This window comes from Phyllobates terribilis, unplaced genomic scaffold (genome assembly GCF_046119375.1).
Source record: "Phyllobates terribilis strain yellow unplaced genomic scaffold, ASM4611937v1 Scaffold_7__3_contigs__length_470593459, whole genome shotgun sequence".
NCBI classification, from domain to species: domain Eukaryota; kingdom Metazoa; phylum Chordata; class Amphibia; order Anura; family Dendrobatidae; genus Phyllobates; species Phyllobates terribilis.
In genome coordinates this window covers 22198912-22223589 of record NW_027362767.1, presented here as the reverse complement: position 1 = coordinate 22223589, position 24678 = coordinate 22198912, and the positions used below count along the sequence as shown (strand labels likewise).

The following is a 24678-nucleotide window of genomic DNA, read 5'->3' as shown; positions in this document are numbered from 1 at the left end:
TCATCTCCTGTGTGATACTGTCTGCTGAGCCGTGTATCTAATCCTATCCTGTGATACTGTCTGCTGAGCCGTGTATCTAATCCTTTCCCGTGTGATACTGTCTGCTGAGCCGTGTATTTAATCCTATCCCGTGTGATACTGTCTGCTGAGCCGTGTATCTAATCCTATCCTGTGTGATACTGTCTGCTGAGCCGTGTATCTAATCCTATCCTGTGTGATACTGTCTGCTGAGCTGTGTATCTAATCCTATCATGTGTGATACTGTCTGCTGAGCCGTGTATCTAATCCTATCCTGTGTGATACTGCCTGCTGAGCTGTGTATCTAATCCTATCATGTGTGATACTGTCTGCTGAGCCGTGTATCTAATCCTTTCCCGTGTGATACTGTCTGCTGAGCCGTGTATCTAATCCTATCCCGTGTGATACTGTCTGCTGAGCCGTGTATCTAATCCTATCCTGTGTGATACTGCCTGCTGAGCTGTGTATCTAATCCTATCATGTGTGATACTGTCTGCTGAGCCGTGTATCTAATCATCTCCTGTGTGATACTGTCTGCTGAGCCGTGTATCTAATCCTATCCTGTGATACTGTCTGCTGAGCCGTGTATCTAATCCTTTCCCGTGTGATACTGTCTGCTGAGCCGTGTATCTAATCCTATCCCGTGTGATACTGTCTGCTGAGCCGTGTATCTAATCCTATCCTGTGTGATACTGTCTGCTGAGCCGTGTATCTAATCCTATCCTGTGTGATACTGTCTGCTGAGCCGCCTATCTAATCCTATCCTGTGTGATACTGTCTGCTGAGCTGTGTATCTAATCCTGTCCTGTGTGATACTGCCTGCTGAGCCGTGTATCTAATCCTATCCTGTGTGATACTGTCTGCTGAGCCGTGTATCTAATCCTATCCTGTGTGATACTGTCTGCTGAGCCGTGTATCTAATCCTATCCTGTGTGATGCTGTCTGCAGAGCCGTGTATCTGATCCTATCACGTGTGATACTATATGCTGAGCTGTGTATCTAATCCTATCATGTGTGATACTGTCTGCTGAGCCGTGTATCTAATCCTATCCTGTGATACTGTCTGCTGAGCCGTGTATCTAATCATTTCCCGTGTGATACTGTCTGCTGAGCCGTGTATCTAATCCTATCCCGTGTGATACTGTCTGCTGAGCCGTGTATCTAATCCTATCCTGTGTGATACTGTCTGCTGAGCCGTGTATCTAATCCTGTCCTGTGTGATACTGTCTGCTGAGCCGTGTATCTAATCCTATCCTGTGTGATGCTGTCTTCTGAGCCGTGTATCTAATCCTATCCTGTGATACTGTCTGCTGAGCCGTGTATCTAATCCTATCCTGTGTGATACTGTCTGCTGAGCCATGTATCTAATCCTATCCTGTATGATACTGTCTGCTGAGCCGTGTATCTAATCCTCTCCTGTGTGATACTGTCTACTGAGCCATGTATCTCATCCTATCATGTATGATACTGTCTGCTGAGCCGTGTATCTAATCCTATCCTGTGATACTGTCTACTGAGCCATGTATCTCATCCTATCATGTATGATACTGTCTGCTGAGCCGTGTATCTAATCCTATCCTGTGTGATACTGTCTGCTGAGCCATGTATCTAATCCTATCATGTGTGATACTGTCTGCTGAGCTGTGTATCTAATCCTATCCTGTGTGATACTGTCTGCTGAGCCGTGTATCTAATCCTATCCTGTGTGATACTGTCTGCTGAGCCGTGTATCTAATCCTATCCTGTGTGATGCTGTCTGCAGAGCCGTGTATCTAATCCTATCCTGTGTGATACTGTCTGCTGAGCCATGTATCTGATCCTATCACGTGTGATACTATATGCTGAGCTGTGTATCTAATCCTATCATGTGTGATACTGTCTGCTGAGCCGTGTATCTAATCCTATCCTGTGATACTGTCTGCTGAGCCGTGTATCTAATCCTTTCCCGTGTGATACTGTCTGCTGAGCCGTGTATCTAATCCTATCCCGTGTGATACTGTCTGCTGAGCCGTGTATCTAATCCTATCCTGTGTGATACTGTCTGCTGAGCCGTGTATCTAATCCTGTCCTGTGTGATACTGTCTGCTGAGCCGTGTATCTAATCCTATCCTGTGTGATGCTGTCTTCTGAGCCGTGTATCTAATCCTATCCTGTGATACTGTCTGCTGAGCCGTGTATCTAATCCTATCCTGTGTGATACTGTCTGCTGAACCATGTATCTCATCCTATCATGTATGATACTGTCTGCTGAGCCGTGTATCTAATCCTACCCTGTGTGATACTGTCTGCTGAGCCGTGTATCTAATCCTATCCTGTGTGATACTGTCTGCTGAGCCGTGTATCTAATCCTATCCTGTGTGATACTGACTGCTGAGCCGTGTATCTAATCCTATCCTGTGATACTGTCTGCTGAGCCGTGTATCTAATCCTATCCTGTGATACTGTCTGCTGAGCAGTGTATCTAATCCTATCCTGTGATACTGTCTGCTGAGCCGTGTATCTAATCCTATCCTGTGATACTGTCTGCTGAGCAATGTATCTAATCCTATCCTGTGTGATACTATCTGCTGAGCCATGTATCTCATCCTATCATGTGTGATACTGTCTGCTGAGCCGTGTATCTAATCCTACCCTGTGTGATACTGTCTGCTGAGCCGTGTATCTAATCCTATCCTGTGTGATACTGACTGCTGAGCCATGTATCTAATCCTATCATGTGTGATACTGTCTGCTGAGCCGTGTATCTAATCCTACCCTGTGTGATACTGTCTGCTGAGCCGTGTATCTAATCCTATCCTGTGTGATACTGTCTGCTGAGCCGTGTATCTAATCCTATCCTGTGTGATACTATCTGCTGAGCTGTGTATCTAATCCTACCACGTGTGATACTGTCTGCTTAGCCGTGTATCTAATCCTACCACGTGTGATACTGTCTGCTTAGCCGTGTATCTAATCCTATCCTGTGTGATACTATCTGCTGAGCCATGTATCTAATCCTATCATGTGTGATACTGTCTGCTGAGCCGTGTATCTAATCCTATCCTGTGTGATACTGTCTGCTTAGCCGTGTATCTAATCCTCTCCTGTGTGATACTGTCTGCTGAGCCGTGTATCTAATCCTATCCTGTGTGATACTGTCTGCTGAGCCGTGTATCTAATCCTATCCTGTGTGATACGGTCTGCTGAGCTGTATCTAATCCTATCCTGTGTGATACTGTCTGCTGAGCTGTGTATCTAATCCTATCCTGTGTGATACTGTCTGCTGAGCTGTGTATCTAATCCTATCCTGTGTGATACTGTCTGCTGAGCTGTGTATCTAATCCTATCACTTGTGATACCGCCTTAGAAAACGATTCCGTAGTAATAATGAGGAGACAGAGAGGACACGTGTGTGTGGATGAGACACATATAATTGGGGCTGCGGTACATACACTATAGTGAATATGGCGTATACAGTTCTCTGACATTAGATCTCTTCCTGTGGTGATCTGCTGGATCCTCCACATTAGATCCACTGTGATCTACTGGATCCTCCACCTTCCGTCTCTGCACTCGTCTTGTATGATGATGTCATCGTGATGTCACTGGTGAACGCAGCCGTTCCTCCCTCTAGTGTTTCGGCTGCTCCGGGAGGTGGCACAGGATCCAGGCTGCCGGGGACAAGAGGCCGAGGGACAAAACTGAAAACCCCACAATGGTTTCCTGCAAGAAGAAGAGCAGATGTTTGTCATATGCAGTAATGAGCCGGAGCAATCGCTGGTCCGCGGTCCAGCCGCAGCAATCGCTGGTCCGCGGTCCAGCCGGAGCAATCGCTGGTCCGCGGTCCAGCCGAAGCAATCGCTGGTCCGCGGTCCAGCCGGAGCAATCGCTGGTCCGCGGTCCAGCCGGAGCAATCGCTGGTCCGCGGTCCAGGTGTCGCTCACACATTGTAAACAGCCATAGTAAACTCACTAGTTTAGCTTTGTTTTTTTTTCTCTATTCACTGACAGCAAGCAGAATGTTTCCCATCACTAAAGGGTTAATACATAAACTCTAAGAAAAAAAATTAAGACCCTTTCACGAGTCTATGGACGGTCAGAGGACGTGGAATACAGCGCATCTCCATCAGCCTCGTAGACATGAAGGCAGCATCCATGGACAGATTGCGGTTTATCAGCATTCTACCAGCACGATAGGTGCTGAAACTTACTTTAACTCACCTTCCAGCATGCATTGCTCCTGCCACTGTCCAATGGCCTCCCTGCTATGTCTGCATGCAGTGCGACAGACAGGAGAGCAAGAGCAGGAAGACCAACACCTGCCCATTTCCTGGCCATAAAGTCCTGCAGCAGGACAAAGCCCGGACCCCACTTACTGTACACTAAAGAAAAAGCCCCGGCCCTACTTCTTATACAGAGGAAGTCCCGCCCCCTACTCCTTATACAGAGGAAGTCCCGCCCCCTACTCCTTATACAGAGGAAGCCCCACCCCTACTCCTTATACAGAGGAAGTCCCGCCCCTACTCCTTATACAGAGGAAGCCCCGCCCCTACTCCTTATACAGAGGAAGCCCCACCCCTACTCCTTATACAGAGGAAGCCCCACCCCTACTCCTTATACAGAGGAAGCCCCACCCCCTACTCCTTATACAGAGGAAGCCCCACCCCCTACTCCTTATACAGAGGAAGTCCCGCTCCTACTCCTTATACAGAGGAAGTCCCGCCCCTACTCCTTATACAGAGGAAGTCCCGCCCCTACTCCTTATACAGAGGAAGTCCCGCCCCTACTCCTTATACAGAGGAAGTCCCGCCCCTACTCCTTATACAGAGGAAGTCCCGCCCCTACTCCTTATACAGAGGAAGCCCCACCCCCTACTCCTTATACAGAGGAAGCCCCACCCCCTACTCCTTATACAGAGGAAGTCCCGCCCCTACTTATACAGAGGAAGTCCCGCCCCTACTCCTTATACAGAGGAAGTCCCGCCCCTACTCCTTATACAGAGGAAGTCCCGCCCCTACTCCTTATACAGAGGAAGCCCCACCCCCTACTCCTTATACAGAGGAAGTCCCGCCCCTACTCCTTATACAGAGGAAGTCCCGCCCCTACTCCTTATACAGAGGAAGTCCCGCCCCTACTCCTTATACAGAGGAAGTCCCGCCCCTACTCCTTATACAGAGGAAGCCCCGCCCCTACTCCTTATACAGAGGAAGCCCCACCCCCTACTCCTTATACAGAGGAAGTCCTGCCCCTACTCCTTATACAGAGGAAGTCCCGCCCCTACTCCTTATACAGAGGAAGTCCCGCCCCTACTCCTTATACAGAGGAAGCCCCACCCCCTACTCCTTATACAGAGGAAGTCCCGCCCCTACTCCTTATACAGAGGAAGTCCCGCCCCTACTCCTTATACAGAGGAAGCCCCACCCCCTACTCCTTATACAGAGGAAGCCCCGCCCCTACTCCTTATACAGAGGAAGTCCCGCCCCTACTCCTTATACAGAGGAAGCCCCGCCCCCTACTCCTTATACAGAGGAAGTCCCGCCCCCTACTCCTTATACAGAGGAAGTCCCGCCCCTACTCCTTATACAGAGGAAGCCCCACCCCCTACTCCTTATACAGAGGAAGCCCCGCCCCCTACTCCTTATACAGAGGAAAAAGCCCCGCCCCCTACTCTTTATACAGAGAAAAAGCCCCGCCCCCTACTCCTTATACAGAGGAAAAGCCCCACCCCCTACTCTTTATACAGAGAAAAAGCCCCGCCCCCTACTCCTTATACAGAGGGAAAAGCCCCGCCCCCTACTCCTTATACAGATAAAAAGTCCCGCCCCTACTCCTTATACAGAGGAAAAGCCCCGCCCCCTACTCCTTATACAGAGGAAAAGCCCTGCCCCCTACTCCTTATACAGAGGAAAAGCCCCGCCCCTACTCCTTATACAGAGGAAAAGCCCCGCCCCCTACTCCTTATACAAAGGAAAAGCCCCGCCTCCTGTAATCGGTCTTGGTGTCTCGGCTGCAGGCGGATTACAGTAAATTACACAGAAGGGCGACACCTAGTGGTTGATACTTTGGAGAGATTTCTGGAGATGATCCGCAGTTTTTTAAACCATCGATCAGTGACAGCTGAAGACAAACAGAAAATGTCCGGGGGAATCTCTAGAAATATCACTTGTATCCTGCGACAAGATGATGATTTGAGCACCTCCTCGATGACAAAGCTAACGCGAAACGCGCGTTCCAGGGTGTCTCCCGGGGGTGAGCAGCACTATTTGTGATGGTGAAGTCATTTTAATTGGGTTTGTTGATAGAATTGTTGGATGGCACATTTATCCTATGGCTGGCGCTGGGGTTCACCCGATTTGTGGCTCCACAAACAGCATCACGCAATAGGTGCATGTGCTGGAATATACCTATATAGAAGGGACTTATTGTAGATTTTCGGTGGCTGCTCGCCCTACAGGGACTATATATCACACGTGTGCGGGTATACAACTAGATGTAGCAGAGCCGGAGTATATCACTATATGGAGCAGAGCCGGAGTATATCACACGTGTACGGGTATATAACTATATGCAGCAGAGCCGGAGTATATCACACGTGTGCGGGTATATAACTATATGCAGCAGAGCCGGAGTATATCACACGTGTGCAGGTATATAACTATATGCAGCAGAGCCGGAGTATATCACACGTGTACGGGTATATAACTATATGTAGCAGAGCCGGAGTATATCACACGTGTGCGGGTATATAACTATATGCAGCAGAGCCGGAGTATATCACACGTGTGCGGGTATATAACTATATGTAGCAGAGCCGGAGTATATCACACGTGTGCGGGTATATAACTATATGCAGCAGAGCCGGAGTATATCACACGTGTGCGGGTATATAACTATATGCAGCAGAGCCGGTGTATATCACACGTGTGCGGGTATATAACTATATGCAGCAGAGCCGGAGTATATCACACGTGTACGGGTATATAACTATATGTAGCAGAGCCGGAGTATATCACACATGTGCAGGTATATAACTATATGCAGCAGAGCCGGAGTATATCACACGTGTGCGGGTATATAACTATATGCAGCAGAGCCGGAGTATATCACACGTGTACGGGTATATAACTATATGTAGCAGAGCCGGAGTATATCACACATGTGCAGGTATATAACTATATGCAGCAGAGCCGGAGTATATCACACGTGTGCGGGTATATAACTATATGCAGCAGAGCCGGAGTATATCACACGTGTGCAGGTATATAACTATATGGAGCAGAGCCGGAGTATATCACACGTGTGCGGGTATATAACTATATGCAGCAGAGCCGGTGTATATCACACGTGTGCAGGTATATAACTATATGCAGCAGAGCCGGAGTATATCACACGTGTGCGGGTGTATAACTATATGGAGCAGAGCCGGAGTATATCACACGTGTGCAGGTATATAACTATATGCAGCAGAGCCGGTGTATATCACACGTGTGCGGGTATATAACTATATGCAGCAGAGCCGGTGTATATCACACGTGTGCGGGTATATAACTATATGGAGCAGAGCCGGAGTATATCACACGTGTGCGGGTATATAACTATATGGAGCAGAGCCAAAGTATATCACACGTGTGCGGGTATATAACTATATGCAGCAGAGCCGGAGTATATCACACGTGTGCGGGTATATAACTATATGCAGCAGAGCCGGAGTATATCACACGTGTGCAGGTATATAACTATATGCAGCAGAGCCGGTGTATATCACACGTGTGCGGGTATATAACTATATGCAGCAGAGCCGGAGTATATCACACGTGTGCAGGTATATAACTATATGCAGCAGAGCCGGTGTATATCACACGTGTGCGGGTATATAACTATATGCAGCAGAGCCGGAGTATATCACACGTGTGCAGGTATATAACTATATGCAGCAGAGCCGGAGTATATCACACGTGTGCGGGTATATAACTATATGCAGCAGAGCCGGAGTATATCACACGTGTGCGGGTATATAACTATATGCAGCAGAGCCGGAGTATATCACACGTGTGCGGGTATATAACTATATGGAGCAGAGCCAAAGTATATCACACGTGTGCGGGTATATAACTATATGCAGCAGAGCCGGAGTATATCACACGTGTGCGGGTATATAACTATATGCAGCAGAGCCGGAGTATATCACACGTGTGCAGGTATATAACTATATGCAGCAGAGCCGGTGTATATCACACGTGTGCGGGTATATAACTATATGCAGCATAGCCGGAGTATATCACACGTGTGCAGGTATATAACTATATGCAGCAGAGCCGGAGTATATCACACGTGTGCGGGTATATAACTATATGTAGCAGAGCCGGAGTATATCACACGTGTGCAGGTATATAACTATATGCAGCAGAGCCGGAGTATATCACACGTGTGCGGGTGTATAACTATATGCAGCAGAGCCGGAGTATATCACACGTGTGCGGGTATATAACTATATGCAGCAGAGCCGGAGTATATCACACGTGTGCGGGTATATAACTATATGGAGCAGAGCCAAAGTATATCACACGTGTGCGGGTATATAACTATATGCAGCAGAGCCGGAGTATATCACACGTGTGCGGGTATATAACTATATGCAGCAGAGCCGGAGTATATCACACGTGTGCGGGTATATAACTATATGCAGCAGAGCCGGTGTATATCACACGTGTGCGGGTATATAACTATATGCAGCAGAGTCGGAGTATATCACACGTGTGCAGGTATATAACTATATGCAGCAGAGCCGGAGTATATCACACGTGTGCGGGTATATAACTATATGGAGCAGAGCCGGTGTATATCACACGTGTGCAGGTATATAACTATATGCAGCAGAGCCGGAGTATATCACACGTGTGCGGGTATATAACTATATGCAGCAGAGCCGGAGTATATCACACGTGTGCAGGTATATAACTATATGCAGCAGAGCCGGAGTATATCACACGTGTGCGGGTATATAACTATATGGAGCAGAGCCGGTGTATATCACACGTGTGCAGGTATATAACTATATGTAGCAGAGCCGGAGTATATCACACGTGTGCGGGTATATAACTATATGCAGCAGAGCCGGAGTATATCACACGTGTGCGGGTATATAACTATATGGAGCAGAGCCGGTGTATATCACACATGTGCAGGTATATAACTATATGTAGCAGAGCCGGAGTATATCACACGTGTGCGGGTATATAACTATATGGAGCAGAGCCGGTGTATATCACACATGTGCAGGTATATAACTATATGCAGCTGAGCCGGAGTATATCACACGTGTGCGGGTATATAACTATATGCAGCAGAGCCGGAGTATATCACACGTGTGCGGGTATATAACTATATGGAGCAGAGCCGGTGTATATCACACGTGTGCGGGTATATAACTATATGCAGCAGAGCCGGAGTATATCACACGTGTACTGGTATATAACTATATGGAGCAGAGCCGGTGTATATCACACGTGTGCGGGTATATAACTATATGTAGCAGAGCCGGAGTATATCACACGTGTGCGGGTATACAACTATATGCAGCAGAGCCGGAGTATATCACACGTGTGCGGGTATATAACTATATGCAGCAGAGCCGGAGTATATCACACGTGTACGGGTATATAACTATATGCAGCAGAGCCGGAGTATATCACACGTGTGCGGGTATATAACTATATGCAGCAGAGCCGGTGTATATCACACGTGTGCGGGTATATAACTATATGGAGCAGAGCCGGAGTATATCACACGTGTGCGGGTATATAACTATATGCAGCAGAGCCGGAGTATATCACACGTGTGCAGGTATATAACTATATGCAGCAGAGCCGGAGTATATCACACGTGTGCAGGTATATAACTATATGCAGCAGAGCCGGTGTATATCACACGTGTGCAGGTATATAACTATATGCAGCAGAGCCGGAGTATATCACACGTGTGCGGGTATATAACTATATGGAGCAGAGCCGGAGTATATCACACGTGTGCGGGTATATAACTATATGCAGCAGAGCCGGAGTATATCACACGTGTGCGGGTATATAACTATATGCAGCAGAGCCGGAGTATATCACACGTGTGCAGGTATATAACTATATGCAGCAGAGCCGGAGTATATCACACGTGTGCGGGTATATAACTATATGGAGCAGAGCCGGAGTATATCACACGTGTGCGGGTATATAACTATATGCAGCAGAGCCGGAGTATATCACACGTGTGCGGGTATATAACTATATGTAGCAGAGCCGGAGTATATCACACGTGTGCGGGTATATAACTATATGTAGCAGAGCCGGAGTATATCACACGTGTGCGGGTATATAACTATATGTAGCAGAGCCGGTGTATATCACGTGTGTAATAATCACCAGTTTTATGCAGCAGAGTCGAGTTGGTCAGTCTCATATCACAATGTGTCACCTGTGCTTTTACATAGGACTGCAAGCAAACCTGCAGAAACTTATCCCTGGTGTCAAACAGTAAACTGCAAACCAAGCTCTGCTACAACTATAAAAGAATATGGAGAGATACTCACAAACAGTCCAACCTCCTTCTTGGGGGGCTTGGTGTGGTACCTGCCAGGAGTTTTCGGAGAGATGGACGTCCACCATGGACCCCTCACAATGGCCCTGTAGACCCCGGCAGACATGGCGCTGTCACTCTGTCACTGGTGTCAGGTCCTGAGTGATGTGACTGGAGATGTGGGAATGGATGAGCAGGGAGGAGAAGCCGAGACCCCTCCTCGCCAGACCCCACTGACTGGACACGTTTGATCATCCGGTGATTGACACTAATAATAATCTAATTCATTGTGTCACTGTGGGAGGCTGCAGAGGAGATAATGGCCTCTGTACCCCGGGGCTCCAACTGCCCCGAACATGGATATTAATAAACGGCTGGTGCAGTCCTATGTAAATTTCTGTGTAACTTCTGAAGCCGTCTCACGGAGCTGCACATTCTTCTACCAACAAATACAAATCGTGCAGTTACCGAGAAAAGCGAGAGATTATCAAGACGACGACGTACAGTAAATTATCCGGAGATGCTCGGCGGCGTCTGAAAAGACGATTTTGTAAATTATTAAACAAATTCTGGGGTTCCCAGAAATCGGACCCCCGTTCTTGGGATTAGTGGGGTCCCAGAAGTTAGACCCCCATTCTTGGGATTGGTGGGGACCCCAGAAGTCGGACCCCCGTTCATGGGATTGGTGGGGACCCCAGAAGTCGGACCACCGTTCATGGGATTGGTGGGGGCTCCAGAAGTCGGACCCCCGTTCATGGGATTGGTGGGGGCTCCAGAAGTCGGACCCCCGTTCATGGGATTGGTGGGGACCCCAGAAGTCGGACCCCCGTTCATGGGATTGGTGGGGACCCCAGAAGTCGGACCACCGTTCATGGGATTGGTGGGGGCCCCAGAAGTCGGACCCCCGTTCATGGGATTGGTGGGGGCTCCAGAAGTCGGACCCCCGTTCATGGGATTGGTGGGGACCCCAGAAGTCGGACCCCCGTTCATGGGATTGGTGGGGACCCCAGAAGTCGGACCCCCGTTCATGGGATTGGTGGGGACCCCAGAAGTCGGACCCCCGTTCATGGGATTGGTGGGGGCCCCAGAAGTCGGACCCCCGTTCATGGGATTGGTGGGGGCCCCAGAAGTCGGACCACCGTTCATGGGATTGGTGGGGGCCCCAGAAGTCGGACCCCCGTTCATGGGATTGGTGGGGACCCCAGAAGTCGGACCCCCGTTCATGGGATTGGTGGGGACCCCAGAAGTCGGACCACCGTTCATGGGATTGGTGGGGGCCCCAGAAGTCGGACCCCCGTTCATGGGATTGGTGGGGGCCCCAGAAGTCGGACCCCCGTTCATGGGATTGGTGGGGGCCCCAGAAGTCGGACCCCCGTTCATGGGATTGGTGGGGGCTCCAGAAGTCGGACCCCCGTTCATGGGATTGGTGGGGACCCCAGAAGTCGGACCCCCGTTCATGGGATTGGTGGGGACCCCAGAAGTCGGACCCCCGTTCATGGGATTGGTGGGGACCCCAGAAGTCGGACCACCGTTCATGGGATTGGTGGGGGCCCCAGAAGTCGGACCCCCGTTCATGGGATTGGTGGGGGCTCCAGAAGTCGGACCCCCGTTCATGGGATTGGTGGGGACCCCAGAAGTCGGACCCCCGTTCATGGGATTGGTGGGGACCCCAGAAGTCGGACCCCCGTTCATGGGATTGGTGGGGGCCCCAGAAGTCGGACCCCCGTTCATGGGATTGGTGGGGGCCCCAGAAGTCGGACCCCCGTTCATGGGATTGGTGGGGGCCCCAGAAGTCGGACCCCCGTTCTTGGGATGGGTGGGGGCCCCAGAAGTCGGATCCCCGTTCTTGGGATGGGTGGGGGCCCCAGAAGTCGGACCCCCGTTCTTGGGATGGGTGGGGGCCCCAGAAGTCGGATCCCCGTTCTTGGGATGGGTGGGGGCCCCAGAAGTCGGACCCCCGTTCTTGGGATGGGTGGGGGCCCCAGAAGTCGGATCCCCGTTCTTGGGATGGGTGGGGGCCCCAGAAGTCGGATCCCCGTTCTTGGGATGGGTGGGGGCCCCAGAAGTCGGACCCCCGTTCTTGGGATGGGTGGGGGCCCCAGAAGTCGGATCCCCGTTCTTGGGATGGGTGGGGGCCCCAGAAGTCGGACCCCCAGCGATCAGATATTTAGCACCTACACTGTGGATACTTTATACTGGACTGGGCATGTAACACCCCAATAGGAAGCCGCCCAGTCTACGCCAGGCTAGAGGGGGCAGCTAATAGGACCCCCATTAGTGTGACAGATCTCGTAGATACGATCTGTGCACTGACACCGCTCCGGCGTGTGCGGCTGACACACCCTCTAAATACGATTATTTACAAGAAATGGAAGCAGCTGTTTGGCAGCGATCGTTTTCCATGACCTCGGACGCGTTACCAGATGGAGCCGAGATGGGGAACATTCTGCACATTTCTGGCCCCTTCATGTAACCACATTGTGCATGAGAACAGACTGAGCGATGCGCTGCTCCGACTCTGCTACATGCAGTCCCACACAACCTCTTAAAGGGCCACGTACCCTATAGCCGGCAGCAAATGATCCGGTGACATATGACATAAATGTCTCATCCCTGCAGATATGAGAAATCAAGCAATGATCATGGGGGGATTCATTCATCCGGAGGGGGAACACCGCTTTACTCCTGAAATGGCTGAAAACAGAGAGCAACAGACATAGCGCGGTATATCATAGACTGTTAAGAGCCCAGGCAGATCTATCCATCGCCTGGTGTCCGATCACTACTCCCATCACTCATTAGGATATGATGGGAGTCACTGGCATACGAAGACAGAAAAGGGCTCCTGTGCGAGAACAATATATGGGCCCTCTGCAGCCCAAGAGCTCCTAAAATGCAAAATAGCACCTGCTTTGGAGGTAGAAATGGGCCCCCTGACCTATTGGGCCCCTGTGCCACACCACAGGTTGAACCAATGATATGTCCGCCCCTGATGGGAGTGATAGTCTCACAAGTGAACCATTCGCAAAGTGAACTCACAGAGGAATATTAAGAGAGCGACACCTGGTGGACAAAAACTACACCACAGTAACTAAGGATTAGATACACATCTCAGCAGACAGTATCACAGAGGATAGGATTAGGTACACGACTTAGCAGACAGTATCACAGAGGATAGGATTAGATACACGGCTCAGCAGACAGTATCACACAGGATAGGATTAGATACACGGCTCAGCAGACAGTATCACACATGATAGGATTAGATACACGGCTCAGCAGACAGTATCACACAGGATAGGATGAGATACACGGCTCAGCAGACAGTATCACACATGATAGGATTAGATACACGGCTCAGCAGATAGTATCACACAGGAAAGGATTAGATACACGGCTCAGCAGACAGTATCACAGAGGATAGGATTAGATACACGGCTCAGCAGACAGTATCACACAGGATAGGATTAGATACACGGCTCAGCAGACAGTATCACACAGGAGAGGATTAGATACACAGCTCAGCAGACAGTATCACACAGGAGAGGATTAGATACATGGCTCAGCAGACAGTATCACAGAGGATAGGATTAGATACACGGCTCAGCAGACAGTATCACAGAGGATAGGATTAGATACACGGCTCAGCAGACAGTATCACACAGGATATGATTAGATACATGGCTCAGCAGACAGTATCACACAGGATAGGATTAGATACACGGCTCAGCAGATAGTATCACACAGGATAGGATTAGATACACGGCTCAGCAGATAGTATCACACAGGATAGGATTAGATACACGGCTCAGCAGACAGTATCACACAGGATAGGATTAGATACACGTCTCAGCAGACAGTATCACACAGGATATGATTAGATACACGGCTCAGCAGACAGTATCACACAGGATAGGATTAGATACACGGCTCAGCAGACAGTATCACACAGGATAGGATTAGATACACGGCTCAGCAGACAGTATCACACAGGATAGGATTAGATACACGGCTCAGCAGACAGTATCACACAGGATAGGATTAGATACACGGCTCAGCAGACAGTATCACACAGGATAGGATTAGATACACGGCTCAGCAGACAGTATCACACAGGATAGGATTAGATACACGGCTCAGCAGACAGTATCACACAGGATAGGATTAGATACACGGCTCAGCAGACAGTATCACACAGGATAGGATTAGATACATGGCTCAGCAGACAGTATCACACAGGATAGGATTAGATACACGGCTCAGCAGACAGTATCACACAGGATAGGATTAGATACACGGCTCAGCAGACAGTATCACACAGGATAGGATTAGATACACGGCTCAGCAGACAGTATCACACAGGATATGATTAGATACACAGCTGAGCAGACAGTATCACACAGGATAGGATTAGATACACGGCTCAGCAGACAGTATCACACAGGATAGGATTAGATACACGGCTCAGCAGACAGTATCACACAGGAGAGGATTAGATACACAGCTCAGCAGACAGTATCACACAGGATAAGATTAGATACACGGCTCAGCAGACAGTATCACACAGGATAGGATTAGATACACGGCTCAGCAGACAGTATCACACAGGATAGGATTAGATACACAGCTGAGCAGACAGTATCACACAGGATAGGAGTAGATACACGGCTCAGCAGACAGTATCACACAGGATAGGATTAGATACACGGCTCAGCAGACAGTATCACACAGGATAGGATTAGATACACGGCTCAGCAGATAGTATCACACAGGATAGGATTAGATACACGGCTCAGCAGACAGTATCACACAGGAGAGGATTAGATACACGGCTCAGCAGACAGTATCACACAGGACAGGATTAGATACACGGCTCAGCAGACAGTATCACACAGGATAGGATTAGATACACGGCTCAGCAGATAGTATCACACAGGACAGGATTAGATACACGGCTCAGCAGACAGTATCACACAGGATAGGATTAGATACACGGCTCAGCAGACAGTATCACACAGGATAGGATTAGATACACGGCTCAGCAGACAGTATCACACAGGAGAGGATTAGATACACGGCTCAGCAGATAGTATCACACAGGATAGGATTAGATACACGGCTCAGCAGACAGTATCACACAGGATAGGATTAGATACACGGCTCAGCAGATAGTATCACACAGGACAGGATTAGATACACGGCTCAGCAGACAGTATCACACAGGAGAGGATTAGATACACGGCTCAGCAGACAGTATCACACAGGATAGGATTAAATACACGGCTCAGCAGACAGTATCATACAGAATAGGATTAGATACACAGCTTAGCAGACAGTATCACACAGGATAGGATTAGATACACGGCTCAGCAGACAGTATCACACAGGATAGGATTAGATACACAGCTTAGCAGACAGTATCACACAGGATAGGATTAGATACACGGCTCAGCAGACAGTATCACACAGGATAGGATTAGATACACGGCTCAGCAGACAGTATCACACAGGATAGGATTAGATACACAGCTCAGCAGACAGTATCACACAGGATAGGATTAGATACACGGCTCAGCAGACAGTATCACACAGGATAGGATTAGATACACGGCTCAGCAGACAGTATCACACAGGATAGGATTAGATACACGGCTCAGCAGACAGTATCACACAGGATAGGATTAGATACACAGCTCAGCAGACAGTATCACACAGGATAGGATTAGATACATGGCTCAGCAGACAGTATCACACAGGATAGGATTAGATACACGGCTCAGCAGACAGTATCACACAGGATAGGATTAGATACACAGCTCAGCAGACAGTATCACACAGGATAGGATTAGATACACGGCTCAGCAGACAGTATCACACAGGATAGGATTAGATACACGGCTCAGCAGCCAGTATCACACAGGATAGGATTAGATACACGGCTCAGCAGACAGTATCACACAGGATAGGATTAGATACACAGCTCAGCAGATAGTATCACACAGGATAGGATTAGATACAGCAGTGATACTCGGCGCTCCATAGCTCTGCCGGAGACGCACTGGTGACGTCACGTCGGGGTCACGTGTTTCCTTGGCTGGTGACGTAGTAGAGGGAGGGGGAAGAGACAAGATGGCGGCGGCGGGGATCTGAGGCGGAGGGGGAGTTCCGGGCCGCTATCACCGGGATAATGGCTCTGGCGGAGCTGAGGAAAAGAACGAGAGGAGCCGGGAGCTGCTGAGCCGCCAGGAGGTGAGTGTCTGCCGCGGGGAGCAAGCGGGGACCGGGGCTGCAGGAGCGGGGGAAGGAAGGAGGAGGCCTGTGTGAGGGATCTGTCACTGACTGCGGTCCTGAGGCAAAGAGACACCGAGCACTGCTGTGTGTAATCTATATACTTCCCCCTCCCCCCATGTGTACACCATATACTGCCCCTCCGTGAACATACCGTATACTGCCCCCTCCCCCATGTATATATACACCGTATACTGCCCCCTCCCCCATGTATATATACACCGTATACTGCCCCCTCCCCATGTATATATACACCGTATACTGCCCCCTCCCCCATGTATATATACACCGTATACTGCCCCCTCCCCCATGTATATATACACCGTATACTGCCCCCTCCCCCATGTATATATACACCGTATACTGCCCCCTCCCCCATGTATATATACACCGTATACTGCCCCCTCCCCCATGTGTATATATACACCGTATACTGGCCCCTCCCCCATGTGTATATATACACCGTATACTGGCCCCTCCCCCATGTGTGTGTATATACACCGTATACTGGCCCCTCCCCCATGTGTGTGTATATACACCGTATACTGGCCCCTCCCCCATGTGTGTGTATATACACCGTATACTGGCCCCTCCCCCATGTGTGTGTATATACACCGTATACTGGCCCCTCCCACATGTGTGTATATATACACCGTATACTGGCCCCTCCCCCGTGTGTATATACACACCGTATACTGACCCCTCCCCCGTGTGTATATACACACCGTATACTGGCCCCTCCCCCGTGTGTATATACACACCGTATACTGGCCCCTCCCCCGTGTGTATATACACACCGTATACTGGCCCCTCCCCCGTGTGTGTATATACACACCGTATGCTGGCCCCTCCCCTCCGTGTGTGTATATACACACCGTATGCTGGCCCCTCCCCTCCGTGTGTGTATATACACACCGTATGCTGGCCCCTCCCCTCCGTGTGTGTATATACACACCGTATGCTGGCCCCTCCCCTCCGTGTGTGTATATACACACCGTATGCTGGCCCCTCCCCTCCGTGTGTGTATATACACACCGTATGCTGGCCCCTCCCCTCCGTGTGTGTATATACACACCGTATGCTGGCCCCTCCCCTCCGTGTGTGTATATACACACCGTATGCTGGCCCCTCCCCTCCGTGTGTGTATATACACACCGTATGCTGGCCCCTCCCCTCCGTGTGTGTATATACACACCGTATGCTGGCCCCTCCCCCTCCGTGTGTGTATATACACACCGTATGCTGGCCCCTCCCCCTCCGTGTGTGTATATACACACCGTATGCTGGCCCCTCCCCCTCCGTGTGTGTATATACACACCGTATGCTGGCCCCTCCCCCTCCGTGTGTGTATATACACACCGTATGCTGGCCCCTCCCCCTCCGTGTGTGTATATACACACCGTATGCTGGCCCCTCCCCCTCCGTGTGTGTATATACACACCGTATGCTGGCCCCTCCCCCTCCGTGTGTGTATATACACACCGTATGCTGGCCCCTCCCCCTCCGTGTGTGTATATACACACCGTATGCTGGCCCCTCCCCTCCGTGTGTGTATATACACACCGTATGCTGGCCCCTCCCCCTCCGTGTGTGTATATACACACCGTATGCTGGCCCCTCCCCCTCCGTGTGTGTATATACACACCGTATGCTGGCCCCTCCCCCTCCGTGTGTGTATATACACACCGTATGCTGGCCCCTCCCCCTCCGTGTGTGTATATACACACCGTATGCTGGCCCCTCCCCCTCCGTGTGTGTATATACACACCGTATGCTGGCCCCTCCCCCTCCGTGTGTGTATATACACACCGTATGCTGGCCCCTCCCCCTCCGTGTGTGTATATACACACCGTATGCTGGCCCCTCCCCCTCCGTGTGTGTATATACACACCGTATGCTGGCCCCTCCCCCTCCGTGTGTGTATATACACACCGTATGCTGGCCCCTCCCCCTCCGTGTGTGTATATACACACCGTATGCTGGCCCCTCCCCCTCCGTGTGTGTATATACACACCGTATGCTGGCCCCTCCCCCTCCGTGTGTGTATATACACACCGTATGCTGGCCCCTCCCCCTCCGTGTGTGTATATACACACCGTATGCTGGCCCCTCCCCCTCCGTGTGTGTATATACACACCGTATGCTGGCCCCTCCCCCTCCGTGTGTGTATATACACACCGTATGCTGGCCCCTCCCCCTCCGTGTGTGTATATACACACCGTATGCTGGCCCCTCCCCCTCCGTGTGTGTATATACACACCGTATGCTGGCCCCTCCCCTCCGTGTGTGTATATACACACCGTATGCTGGCCCCTCCCCCTCCGTGTGTGTATATACACACCGTATGCTGGCCCCTCCCCCTCCGTGTGTGTATATACACACCGTATGCTGGCCCCTCCCCCTCCGTGTGTGTATATATACACACCGTATGCTGGCCCCTCCCCCTCCGTGTGTGTATATATACACACCGTATGCTGGCCCCTCCCCCTCCCTGTGTGTATATATACACACCGTATGCTGGCCCCTCCCCCTCCCTGTGTGTATATATACACACCGTATGCTGGCCCCTCCCCCTCCCTGTGTGTATATATACACACCGTATGCTGGCCCCTCCCCCTCCCTGTGTGTATATATACACACCGTATGCTGGCCCCTCCCCCTCCCTGTGTGTATATATACACACCGTATGCTGGCCCCTCCCCCTCCGTGTGTGTATATACACACCGTATGCTGGCCCCTCCCCTCCGTGTGTGTATATACACACCGTATGCTGGCCCCTCCCCTCCGTGTGTGTATATACACACCGTATGCTGGCCCCTCCCCCTCCGTGTGTGTATATACACACCGTATGCTGGCCCCTCCCCCTCCGTGTGTGTATATACACACCGTATGCTGGCCCCTCCCCCTCCGTGTGTGTATATATACACACCGTATGCTGGCCCCTCCCCCTCCGTGTGTGTATATATACACACCGTATGCTGGCCCCTCCCCCTCCGTGTGTGTATATATACACACCGTATGCTGGCCCCTCCCCCTCCGTGTGTGTATATATACACACCGTATGCTGGCCCCTCCCCCTCCGTGTGTGTATATATACACACCGTATGCTGGCCCCTCCCCCTCCGTGTGTGTATATATACACACCGTATGCTGGCCCCTCCCCCTCCCTGTGTGTATATATACACACCGTATGCTGGCCCCTCCCCCTCCCTGTGTGTATATATACACACCGTATGCTGGCCCCTCCCCCTCCCTGTGTGTGTATACACACCGTATGCTGGCCCCTCCCCCTCCTTGTGTGTGTATACACACCGTATGCTGGCCCCTCCCCCTCCGTGTGTGTATATACACACCGTATGCTGGCCCCTCCCCCTCCGTGTGTGTATATACACACCGTATGCTGGCCCCTCCCCCTCCCTGTGTGTATATATACACACCGTATGCTGGCCCCTCCCCCTCCGTGTGTGTATATATACACACCGTATGCTGGCCCCTCCCCCTCCGTGTGTGTATATATACACACCGTATGCTGGCCCCTCCCCCTCCGTGTGTGTATATATACACACCGTATGCTGGCCCCTCCCCCTCCCTGTGTGTATATATACACACCGTATGCTGGCCCCTCCCCCTCCCTGTGTGTATATATACACACCGTATGCTGGCCCCTCCCCCTCCCTGTGTGTGTATACACACCGTATGCTGGCCCCTCCCCCTCCCTGTGTGTGTATACACACCGTATGCTGGCCCCTCCCCCTCCGTGTGTGTATATACACACCGTATGCTGGCCCCTCCCCCTCCGTGTGTGTATATACACACCGTATGCTGGCCCCTCCCCCTCCCTGTGTGTATATATACACACCGTATGCTGGCCCCTCCCCCTCCGTGTGTGTATATATACACACCGTATGCTGGCCCCTCCCCCTCCGTGTGTGTATATATACACACCGTATGCTGGCCCCTCCCCCTCCGTGTGTGTATATATACACACCGTATGCTGGCCCCTCCCCCTCCCTGTGTGTATATATACACACCGTATGCTGGCCCCTCCCCCTCCCTGTGTGTATATATACACACCGTATGCTGGCCCCTCCCCCTCCCTGTGTGTGTATACACACCGTATGCTGGCCCCTCTCCCCTCGTGGGTATGTATGCTGTATTATACTGCCCCCTCCCTGTATTTCTGTCATTTATGCAGCGTCGTTTTACCTGAAAGAAAATTCTGCTGCAAATACTCAACATGTGCACATTGCCTAAGGCTATGTGCCCACGATGCAGAAATGCTGCATATTTTTTCCGCTTCTCCCTGGCAGGAAAAACGCATACGGTTTTTACATACGTTTTTCCCGCCAGGTGGAAGCATTTGTCAAGCGTTTGTCAAGCATTTCCGCATGCGGGTTATCAAGTTCTTTTCCAAGCGATTTTAGCATCACTTAAGTGCTTGACAACTTGTTCACACTATATAAATCCATGCAACCGGCATGGATTTATAGTAGTGTGACCAAGTTAGTTAAAAAAAAAAAAAAAAATTATAAGAATGGTAAAAAATGATAAAAAAAAAAAAAAAGATTATTCTTACCTTCTGATGTCCTCCTGGTGTTTTCTCTGCTGCGTCCGGTCTCTTGCACTGCTCGTGGTGGTGTGAAGGACCTGCAGTGACGTCATTGAGCCATGTGACAGGTCACATGACTCAATGATGTCATGGCAGGTCCTTCACAACACCGCAACCCATACAGCAGACCAGACGGAGGGGAGAAAACGCCGGGAGGACATCGTAAGGTAAGAATAATCTTTTTTTTTTTTTATTTTAAATTCTTTTTTTTACAGTTTCTATGGTACTCAGGTCTGGATGACAGTCTCCTCTCCTCCAGACCTGGGTACCGTCCGCACATTGAACCGTGTGATATCACCTTGTGCAGATGCAGTGATGCAGATGTCACGCGGTCCAATGCAAGTCAATGGCGGCGATTACGCTGCTTGTCCGCAAAATTAATGGACATGCTGCGGATTTTTGAGTGCAGCATAAATGCCATTGGGGACCATGGGGGACGGATTACCTAGCGTTTCCTAAGCATTTCCGCTGCGTAAATTCCGCAGCATAAACGCTTGGAAAATGCTTCGTGGGCACAGCCTTATGCTTCTGCATGGTTCTGGGGATCTGTGCTGGAAGAGACTGTATAATAATCTCAGGTTGTGCTGTATCCACATGGGGTGTAATAATCTTTTGCAGGTTTGCTGCCAAGTCTGCTGGTTTTAAGGGTATGAGCACACGATCCCGCCGGGCAGCGCTTTGGACGCAGTATACTTTATGCTGCGTTATATGAACGCAGGTGAATAAGCATGTGTTCATTGAACCATGTGGATTCGCTGCGTTCAATACATTGTACTGATCTAATTTCTCTAGCGACTACACAAGAAAAATTGACATGCTGCGGTCTGTAAATACGCGCCGCATGTCCTTGTCCGCAGGTGCATGAGACGCATAGTGGACATGGGATTTCTACATATCCATCCACTGGCCGCTGCTGTTTTGACGCCGTATAACACGCAGCATCAAACCCGCAGCGGCTCCTGATTGTGGGGACATACTTGAAGTGTTGATTTTGCTGCAGATTCCTTTATGCTCATAACAGGAAGGTTCACATGTTGCGTATCTGGTGCAGAATTTTCTGCTTTCGGTTATGTTCACACATCATGTTTTTTTTCAGCGTTTTTGGGTGCAGTTTTTTATGCAAATTTTCAGCTGCCTTTTGCGGTACCAGCAAAGTCTATGAGAAAAAAGAATTCTCTGTTCACACATCATGGTTTTTTGTTCAGGATTTTGTGCCTTGCATGTTTTTTGGAAAATAGAGCATGTCACTTCTTTCAGCGTTTTTTCACCCATTGGAAGTAATGGTGAAAAAAGCGCATCAAAATTTGCATCAGCGTTTTTGATGCCAAACTAGAATGGGGTTTTTTTTTTTTTTTTTTTCCACAGCACTTTATGTACATGCATAAAAAGACACAGAAGGACAGTGAAAAAAAACACAGCAAAACTGCCAGAAAAATCCTAAACAAAATGCCCTTGAAGATCAGGTTTTGCTGTTGAAAATTGACGCCAAAAAAAACGTGTGAACATAGCCTTACTTGTTTTACTGCATATTTTGTGTGGGTTCTCTGTAGATTTCACCCCTTTTCACAGCAAAGGGGAAAATTCGCCCTACATTCGGCACATAGAATTTACACTGTAAGAGATAAAATCCGCACCGCAGGTCATTCTCTGCACAGATCTGTATCACTCTGCCCATTTTACACATGGAAATCCATAAAGAAATTCTGGACCAAATGCACATTCTGGTGTTCACTAACTCCAATACTGACTCCGCTCATAGTGTTAGGATAAGGAGTAATCTCTCCATAAATGCGGAGCGCCGCAGACGTCAGTGTCGTTCTGTTTCCATTGTTACTTCCTCTCACTGATAGGAAACAAATGATCCAGAATTATTGCTTCATTTACCACAACAGACTGTGCCGTATTGTTCATGGGTAATGATTTTCTTATGGATTTGCATTTGTAATGATCAGTGTACATAATCTGTGCCAGAGAGGTGCCAGCGCCAAATCTGCAGCACCCAGAGTTCTGTCCATTACAGTGGACGTTGACCTCATGATCTGATATCCTATATCTGTAAATTAAAGGAGCAGATGCCCATCATCAGTCACATAAATTACTGATCCTGAGTTACCTCCTGTATTATACCCCAGAGCTGCACTCACTATTTTGCTGGTGCCGTCACTGTGTACATACATTACATTACTGATCCTGAGTTACATCCTGTATTATACTCCAGAGCTGCACTCACTATTCTGCTGGTGCAGTCACTGTGCACATACATTACATTACTGATCCTGATTTACCTCCTGTATTATACTCCAGGGCTGCACTCACTATTCTACTGGTGCAGTCACTGTGTACATACATTACATTACTGATCCTGAGTTACAGCCTGTATTATACTCCAGAGCTGCACTCACTATTCTGCTGGTGCAGTCACTGTGCACATACATTACATTACTGATCCTGATTTACCTCCTGTATTATACTCCGGAGCTGCACTCACTATTCTACTGGTGCAGTCACTGTGTACATACATTACATTATTGATCCTGAGTTACATCCTGTATTATACTCCAGGGCTGCACTCACTATTCTGCTGGTGCAGTCACTGTGTACATACATTACTGATCCTGAGTTACATCCTGTATTATACTCCAGAGCTGCACTCACTATTCTGCTGGTGCAGTCACTGTGTACATACATTACATTACTGATCCGGAGTTACATCCTGTATTATACTCCAGAGCTGCACTCACTATTCTGCTGGTGCAGTCACTGTGTACATACATTACATTACTGATCCGGAGTTACATCCTGTATTATACTCCAGAGCTGCACTCACTATTCTGCTGGTGAAGTCACTGTGTACATACATTACATTACTGATCCTGAGTTATATCCTGTATTATACTCCAGAGCTGCGCTCACTATTCTGCTGGTGCAGTCACTGTGTACATACATTACATTACTGATCCTGAGTTACATCCTGTATTATACTCCAGAGCTGCACTCACTATTCTGCTGGTGCAGTCACTGTGTACATACATTACATTACTGATCCTGAGTTACATCCTGTATTATACCCCAGAGCTGCACTCACTATTCTGCTGGTGCAGTCACTGTGTACATACATTACATTACTGATCCTGAGTTACATCCTGTATTATACCCCAGAGCTGCACTCACTATTCTGCTGGTACAGTCACTGTGTACATACATTACATTACTGATCCT

The 24678-nt window shown here is 49.6% G+C and overlaps 1 protein-coding gene and 1 long non-coding RNA gene across 3 annotated transcripts in view; one reads left to right on the top strand and one right to left on the bottom strand.

The window, feature by feature from the left end:
- Window positions 1-3410: 3410 nt before the first annotated feature.
- On the bottom strand, window positions 3411-11005 carry LOC141152834 (uncharacterized). Its single transcript, XR_012247163.1, has 2 exons — window positions 10576-11005; window positions 3411-3720 (listed from the first exon to the last, which is right to left on the bottom strand). It is a non-coding gene; the product is annotated as an uncharacterized lncRNA (long non-coding RNA).
- Window positions 11006-16652: 5647 nt separating this feature from the next.
- Window positions 16653-24678, top strand: part of BTBD7 (BTB domain containing 7) — a 29610-nt gene continuing 21584 nt past the window's right edge. For both annotated transcript variants that reach the window (XM_073638289.1, XM_073638288.1), the window contains exon 1: window positions 16653-16811. The gene's annotated coding sequence lies outside the window, so the exon portion shown is untranslated. The remainder of the gene's footprint in view (window positions 16812-24678) is intronic.